The following is an 8,997-nucleotide window of genomic DNA, read 5'->3' as shown; positions in this document are numbered from 1 at the left end:
GGAACAATATCACTGGGGTATGAATGAGATTTGGCCTAGCATCCAAATCATATTTGAGAAGAAGCAGCTAGTTGAAAAAGCTAAGGAGGCTATTTCAATCACTAATCAAGACCTCAGAGACATGCCAGCAACAACCAACAAAATCATCAAATTTATAAATTCAAACATGTATGAGCTAGAAGATTTGGGAGTAGGAGACAAAACATAAACTATCCTACAAGTGAATAAGGTATTGACAAAAAAGAACTTGACTTTACAACTTGAGGAGAAATGCCAAAATTTGGAGCTGATAGTAAATAGCTTTTTCAACAGAATTGAAATTTTGACACAAAAAGGTCTCCCTTCTTTGTTTTTCATTAATGATAAACTCATGACCAGAGAAGATTATGTCAAGAGGCTAACAGAAATCGCAAAGGATGTTATCAATCTCTCCAATTTCAGAGGCAACATGACAAGAAAATCAATGTTGGATGCTATCAACAATCCAATTTTCATTGAAAATGAATTGAAACACCTTTTCACAGTGAATCCCACTTTTGCACAGTACACAGAAGCAGATAAGATATACCACATGATGATTAAGGTTAAAGTCCCAGATGAAGACGATTGGAGTGAACTATGCGACTACTAGGAGGAACAAGACAAGCAAGATTGAAGAGTCAGCACAGAAGCCGAGTCAACACCCAACTGAGTCAACAAAGCCAACAAAATTTGTTGAAGAACAACCAAATCAACCACTATAGCAGAATTGATTACCCAGCAACAAAATTCAGGAGAAAGGGGGTCAGATGTTGAAGTTATCTCATCATGGCCACTTCGTGCTCACACTAGTCAAATTTTAGTTTCTTTGTAATTAATAACAAATTGCTAAGTGTATATGGCAATTGTTATAGATTTTAGTTAAATAATTCATGTAGTGGAAGTATTAGTTGTTGGACCCGAGTAATTGAATTTTTTTCTTTTGGAGCATTGTAATTTTTGGAGTTGGAGCATTGACAATAAAGACAATTTTCAAGATACTTGAGCTATTTTTATCTAGTGATGTTTTTCTTTATGCACTAAATGTTTCGACGTTTCCTTCATTACGCATCATTCAAATCTTGTTGTAAAATAGAAATTTTAGAGTATGATATGTTTTTGGAGCACCTTATTTCTAGCTATGTTTACTATATAAGTGTTTTCCTTTGAGGTCTAGTTAAGAAATACTTAATTTATTTTTAACCACTACTGATTTCACTATTCTACCATCTCATTCTTCATTTCTCTTTAAGATCCAGTAAACATCGTTAGCTAGCCTTGTGAATCCTCTGAAAAATTTGATGCAACCATCCAGCCTTTGACTCCGTAGCCCAATGGAAAAGGTTTGAACATGATCTATCCCAACCAACCAAACAATCAATCAATTAATAAATCTCTTATATATATAACTAGCCTAAAATATTAAAAAATGAAAATCAAATCTCAAAATATATAGAGAGAGCCCTCTCTGAGCCTAGGATGGCTAGATCCTAGACTCCAAAGTGATTTGATGTATCCTTTATGATCCTTTTTCTTGCCAATCTTAAAAATCATAGAGCAACAACACAGTGTTGGCCACGATAACCCTGTTCGCAAAATATTTTGTGCAGTTGCCTTTCCTGCATAATGACCTCTCACAACTCCTCCATGAGCTTCAATGAGAATTTTATTCCTCTCAATATCCAACACATATCTCCACAATATCTCATTCATACCCATCTTATACAAATGTCCTGTAATTACTAAAAAGGTTGTTGTGTGTAGTACTAATTCCTTCTTTTGTTGACTCACATACCCTTCTGGTGCCATCCCCGTAGTCAAGAAGTGAATAATATCGGCAAATTCATCATCCGCTACGTGCACCATGAAGAGCTGCACATCCGGCAACTCTTCCTCCAAATTAGTAGGCTCCTCTCCTGTTTCAGTCCGCGACAGATGGTCAGGTCCTGCATTATCCTCCCTAGCTTCAGAATGACTTCAAAGTCATACTTCTAAAATAGTAGCAACCATCTGCAGATCTTCCCCCCCCCCAACACACGCTTATTGAATAGGTATTTCAAAGAAGAATGATTTGTGTACATCTTGAAATGCCCTCCTAACAGATAATGCTTGAACTTTTGAAGCGTGTATACCATAGCAAACTCTTCACGCTCTGTCATTGAATAATGTTTCTCAACCTTCAATAATTTCCTACTTGCAAAGACTATAGGATGGTCCATTTCTCCTTCACCGGATTGCGTCAACACTACATCTATCGCAATGCAAGAGGCATCCACATGTACGTGGAACTCCTTTTTCCAATCTAGGAATACCAAGATTGGCGCAGTGACCATCTTCTCTTTTAATACATCCAAGCTGTGCTGACATTCTTCATTCCAACAAAATGTTGCGTCCTTTTTCAGCAATTTCTCCATGGACGCAGTAATCTGAGCATAAGCATTGATAAATTTCCTGTAATAACCCGTATGTCCCAATGTTGTGCACAACTTTTGATAATCCTTAAGGCCTCCAAATTCACAAATATTGTAATCTTTGCAGGATCCACCATTAACCCTTTCTTGCACACCATGTAACTCATAAAGATCCCAAATGGAACATAGAACAAGCATTTCTTTAGATTCAACATGATTTGGTATCTACAACACGTATCCAACATCAAGCACAAACTTGCTAAATGGTGTTTCACTAATCCAAACACCATCCAATCATCAAAGTATACTTCCAAGAACTTATGAATGAACTCCTTAAACGCTACTATAACTACGCAGGAAAATATCGCAGGCGCATTCTTAAGTTCAAATGGCATCACAGTATACTGGAAACAACCCCATTCCATTGTGAAGGTCATTTTACTCCTATCCTCTGGTTTGATCTTGATCTGATGATACCCAGAAAACCCATCAGTAAATGAGTAGGCCTCCTTCCCTCCAACATTATCCAATACTTCTTCTGTGAATGGTGTCAAGAATGGGTCATGGACACACGCATCATTAAGCTTCCTCAGATCTATGCAAATCCTTATTTCACCGTTTTGTTTCTTCTCCTGAATCACCATTGGTCTGACCTAATCAGACTCCTCCAAAGGTTCTATGATGTCCACCTCTAGCATCTTATCCAACTCCTGATGAACCTTTTCCTTGTATTTGGGATTAAGGTGATATAGCCTCTATTTAATAGGCTTCACTTCCAACTTCAAAGTGATCTTCATAACACCCAAGTTACCTATTATTTCCTTTAAGTCCAAAAACTTAGTAGGAAAGAGGTATTTATATTTGCAGAGTAATTGAGCAACATTATCCACTATAGAGTTGTCTCAATAATCTCCAATATTTGCAAACTATGGCTCTGCTTCAGTACCAATGTTGACTTGATTTGTTTTCAACAGTACGATGATATCCAGATTGCCTATTTGTGGGCCTTCGACTTCACGATGCCCCTCTTCCTCTGGAATATTAATGTTCCTTGGATCCTCATCAACCTCTTGAGTGGCTAAATTATAGCATTCCAGTGCATGGTGTAGCTCAGTGCTCCAATCTGGTTGGATCCATTCCATGGGTTCTTGCAAAATTCTGAAGATACCCGCCTTAATTTCTTGTAGCACTTCATCAATGCTATGAAGCCATATTCAAAGTTAAAGGTCAAGAAGAATCCTTCAATATATCCCACTCCACGGTGCCATGGTGGAGCTCCGTTTCTAGATACTAGTTCATAGGAATTGTATCGAAAGTATGAAAGAAGATGTGGACCCACTTTGGCTGAGGTTATGCTCCCCAAGACTTAGTCCATTTTGCTAGATGATCATGCAGATCATCCCTTACACTATATTTCTCAATCATTCTAGCATTAGGATGCCCAAACCATAACTGCATCATTCTTCGATCATCTCTCCATCCCGCAAAGCTATCTTTATGTGTACCCCACCAACGTGAAGGTGTAACGCATAGTGCTAAATCTAATGCTTGGAAGTGGTGATCCTCAGGGAATTCTCGCTCAAATTCATCCAAAAACATATCAACATCAGTAAACCATTATAATAGGGTAAATTCATTATCTCCAACGAAACACAACGCAACAATTTTGACATCATATTGCAGTGCCGTTGAGTCAAATTATAGAATTATAATTTGATTAAACATAAATCATCAACTCGGGAAGGTAAGCTTGTGAGATGCATACAAAGTATATGGAGGCCAAATACTGTAAGTGGTGATTAATCTAATTAACCAATCATACAAAACCAATGCCTCTTTCCTACATCAATCACTTAGCAACAAAGACTATAGAGTGGATCAAACTTCCCTCTACAGCTCTTAAGATTGCTGATGATGATCAAGAAAAGATATTAAAATCAACTTACAGCGAATTCAGAAATTCAATCAACATAAGGAATCAAATATTCATTAACAGAATCCCACACATGAACAAAAAATTGATTCAATTAATCCAGTGCTACTGATATATATTTGAAAGAGTACATTAGCTATAAAAATGAATTACTACTACATAACAGAAATAAAATACATGAAAGCTACACTATGGGAGTTGTGAGGAAAGGGGGCCCTCCCTTACTCACAACCCCTTCAAATTAGAGGAGCTTGCTCATTGCAATGGATAGAACATATATATTTATATTAATCTAAAAATATAGTCGAGTACAATATGATACATAGTTAGTGATGAAACCAACCCAACACTCTAATAGAACCCTATCATCGAAACTAGGACAGAATTTATACATGTACAAAGCCCATAGATGGCTCGAAATAAAGGAGACTGCTAATCTAATCCATAGGCTAACATAATTATTACAATATATCGTTTTTAGCCATACTAGGTCTAATCCATGACTGAAAGCATGGATTAGATGAAAACTCATTACATGGTGGTGGTTGTTCCTCCAAATAGCTAGCGAGAGAAAGCTTCTGAATATGGGCAGTGTTGTTGGTAGATCTGAGAAGGCCAATAGGATAGCAATCATATGTGATATATTCCCTACAAAATCCATGTTCCCATTGGACTTAGATATTCATGGAACATGGCTAACCATTGATGTTGCTGCAGGAAATCCGCGTGGTTACAGGAAATCTGCAACTACAGGAAATTGAGTGTAATTGCAGGAAATAAGATCGCACAACTATCTGTAGGAATTATGGTCTTGTCTCTGAATCAAAGAAAATCTACACATGAACTCCAGATTAGTTGGCATGGTAATAAAATAACGAACACCTAGCTAAGGAATACTCAAAGTTAGGGTAAAAGATGATTTTTAGTATTAATTTGCATACCTTCAGCCTACAACACCCTTTTGGCAAAAACACGAGCATTACAACTAAGAAAGGCATAGTAGTGGTTAAAAATAGTCAAAATGGGAGAGGGAAAGTATAGAAAAAGGTATTAAAATTGGGCAAAACCAACCCCAACATCTCCCGCACACCTAAGTCCTTGAATTCCACTTATGCAAGTAAAATTATTGTGTCTCCCCAAAAAGAAAATGGAAATCATTCCTTATCCTGAGCTGCATCTACTGCAACCAACTTATCTGCTACCTCTGCCAACTGGTTCAACTGGTTACTGCTAGGTTCTGCAGGAATTTTGGACCTTATATAGCCCATTCTTCTTTTTCAAATCATCGATCTTAGCCTGCTTCTTTTTCATAATTCATGCTGTTTTCTGGACTCACTCTTCATGCTCCTTCTGGATACGCAGGTTGTTTTCCTTCAGGGTCTCGTTTTCCTTTCTCAAAACTCTCTCCAAAATGGTGAGCTCAGTAATTATTTCTTCCAATTCCTGCAGAGACGGTTTCTTCTGAGGGTTACTTCCCATCCCTGATGTCCTTGGAGAGATTTAAAAGACCTGAGGTCCTCCTCTTCTTGTTGTTCCTCTGATGTGTTATTCCTACTTCCATGCAGTGGGGAGTGTTGAATAGACATCACTGCCTCACTAGTAAATTCAACTGACTCAATATTCTCTTTACCTTTAGGTAGGACATGGTGTTTCTCCTTATTCTTATTCGGTGTCTTGGGTAGTACTTTTGCATCCAAAGTATCTTTTATTGCCAGCTAAACAACCTATCTTCTTGTAAATCTTTTTATTGGGGTGGCAGTACCATTCTTCAACTTGGGATTTTGGCCCACAATCTCCCCTATCACTACCACCTCTTCATCTTTTTCTTCTTCCTTTGTCTATAGCCCGAGGTTCTGATACTTCTTCTTCTTCTTTGGTTTTTATTCATGTTTCTTCTCAGTGGGCTTCAGAGAACTGAGGTCATCCCTTTTTTCCTTCTTTTCTAGTGGCTTTTGAGTCAATAACTTTTTCTTTGCCTTTTCCATTGGTTTTTCTCCTGTAGACACTGAAGGGTCATATTTTTTCTCCTTTTCTTTCCCTTTTATTTGTAGCCCATGCATTTGTGGCTTTTTACCTGGTTTATCTACGTGTTCTTCCTCCATAGAATCTGAGGAATTAGAATCCTCATTCTTTGCAAAATATTTTTCAACCAATAACTCCTCCCATGTTCAATTTTTCTCTTTTAAGACCTCCACTAAGATCATTTTCACCAGCCCGTGGTGGTATAGTTTTTCCTCTAAATTGACCCCCCTTTCCTTAGTATTCATCGACATCTTCATCAGTGACATCCTCAAGTAATAGGGAAAATTTAATGGCTTGTCATGGAAATGGACGAGGAGCCGAATATGAAACAGGAATGCAAGCCCGAAGCGACCCTCACACGTGATGTATTTCTGCAGGAAAAATAAGAAGTCTCGGTACTTACTCTTGAAGAACTCCTGTGAGATTCCCTTAGTCTAGTCAGGGTCCGAATGCTCTCTATAGAGGAAGGGTGTGCATAAAATCTTGTTGAAATGTTGGTTCTTGAACCAACATTCTCCCAACTGTGAAATCTCACATTCTCACACTACCAAACCCTCGGTCAACCTGAATTGAACATCCTCAACTTGAGCCTTATCGTTGTTCAAGTTCAGGGCGAAATATTTTGTCACCTTGGAGTCGTGGCCGCTGAATCGCTGGAAAAATGGCAACCACCCTACTCTTTCGAATCTTTCCTTGCTATGATGATTAGCCTCTAGCAACTCAAGCCCTTGCAGCTCAAAGATGATGGGGGCACGTAGTTTCGACATGGCAAAAGACTAGAAGACAGTGTGTATGCAATTCTTGGAAATATCGGGTTAATCTTGTAATAGACTCGCGTGACAAGGGAGGGCTTATTATAGAAAGTGATTGCAAAGCACAAGATTTTCGATAGACAGGTCATGATCATGATTGTCATCATGATTTGACCTACAGGAAGATATGGGGAGTACATTTAATGGTCGTGTCAGAATCATGGTGAACAAGCTAGGAGTTGGAGTAATAATATACTGGATCACGGCTACGTTTTTCTACAAGGGTGACCATAGCTAAAAAATCATACAAATAATTAGAAACAAAAGAGTTAACTACCCTTTACCTCAAGTGTCACGTCGTCGGCTGTACATTACCTTATACCTTCCAATGGTCTAGTACTTTGGATGATGCTTACATGTCCTTGAGATGATAACCCACCTAATAATTAAATCAGATATATGATTTTACAATTCATGACCTCGACTAATATGAAAAATCTATCAATACTTTTAACTAATTTTAAATTAATGCTATGTCTATGCTTTGTTTTGTTTTTCAGAAAACCAGGGTGCTACTATAGGAAATGGAACCAGGTATGCTAAAATTTTTCTGCAGGAAATGGAACCACACTGCTAAATTTTCCAGAAAATTGAATCGCGACTTTTGAAACTTCTGTAGGAATTCAGACCATGACTTGTGGAGATTCTGCAGGAAATTGGACCATGACTAGGAGAGCTTCTGTAGGAAATCAAACCATGACTTGCAGAGCTTCTGCGGGAAATTAGACCATGACTTGCGGAGCTTCTGCAAGAAATTGACCCATGACTAACACTTTTCCCTCACTTGTGTACATTTCACTGCACATGAATAAAAGGTGTCTATATCTTAGCTGTTTCAGCAGAAGAAGCTTCAAGTCTCTCAACCACCGACTGGGAGAGAGTGTGTAATGACATCATTGGATTACCAACCATTGAGGTTAATGGTTAACCAATGCAAGGCACATCACCTTTAATGAGAGTGAGGACCAACGTACCTTGATGCATCTTATCGGGTGTGAATTAATGTGCTGATGCCGAACCGCACTATAGGATCCAAAAATCAAGGAGCCATAGTGATTCCCCATTGCTATTGGTGAGATAGCCTGTCATTGGGGCATACAAGCTTTAAGGCATCATAAGGCTTTGATCTTGCACTCAGATAACTTGCTGATGTTGATGGGCCAAGATTGTTTGAAGGAGGACCTTAAGAAATCCCACATCTGTCCAACATGAGCAATCCAAATTTAACTGAAAATAAATTTTTGTTGAGAGAACCTACTGACCTGTAATTTTAACAAGCCTCGAGCAGTGCATGCTCGCCAAATTTCATTTTTAGAGAGTCTGAAATACTTGGAAAAGAAGACTCCATGGGGTTCCTTTTCCGTAATTAGTCCATTGCGCCCAGAAAAAGGAATAAACCTATACCCAATATACATTCCTCTCATGTTTTACCTAGCATGACGAGGAACAATGTGAGCTCATTGCGTTAGTAGGAAATCAAGAAGAGATAGTGGAAGGAATGATCCTTTCTATGACCATCTCCAACTCTATTTTCTTCACAATTTCTTCCACAAATTCCTCCTTAGATTGGTGTTTCTAATATAATTTGAGTCTATGCCCATTTACCAAGAAGGTAGCATTCCCATCATCAATGGTTTTAACCTGAACAGATCCATTATCAAATACTTTCTCAATTTCTTAGGGGCCCAGCCAATGTGTGTTAAAATTTACTTTAAAGTTCTTAAATTTAGAATAATACAACAATGCCCAGTCTCCCTCTTTAAACTGCTTCTTTTTAATGTATCTTTCGTGCAATTTAGCC

This window comes from Pinus tabuliformis, chromosome 1_2 (assembly GCF_031772625.1).
Source record: "Pinus tabuliformis cultivar Carrire ecotype Pingquan chromosome 1_2, CPIR1, whole genome shotgun sequence".
NCBI classification, from domain to species: Eukaryota; Viridiplantae; Streptophyta; class Pinopsida; order Pinales; family Pinaceae; genus Pinus; species Pinus tabuliformis.
The sequence above is the reverse complement of the archived record's forward strand: the minus strand, read 5'-3'. Positions refer to the sequence as shown.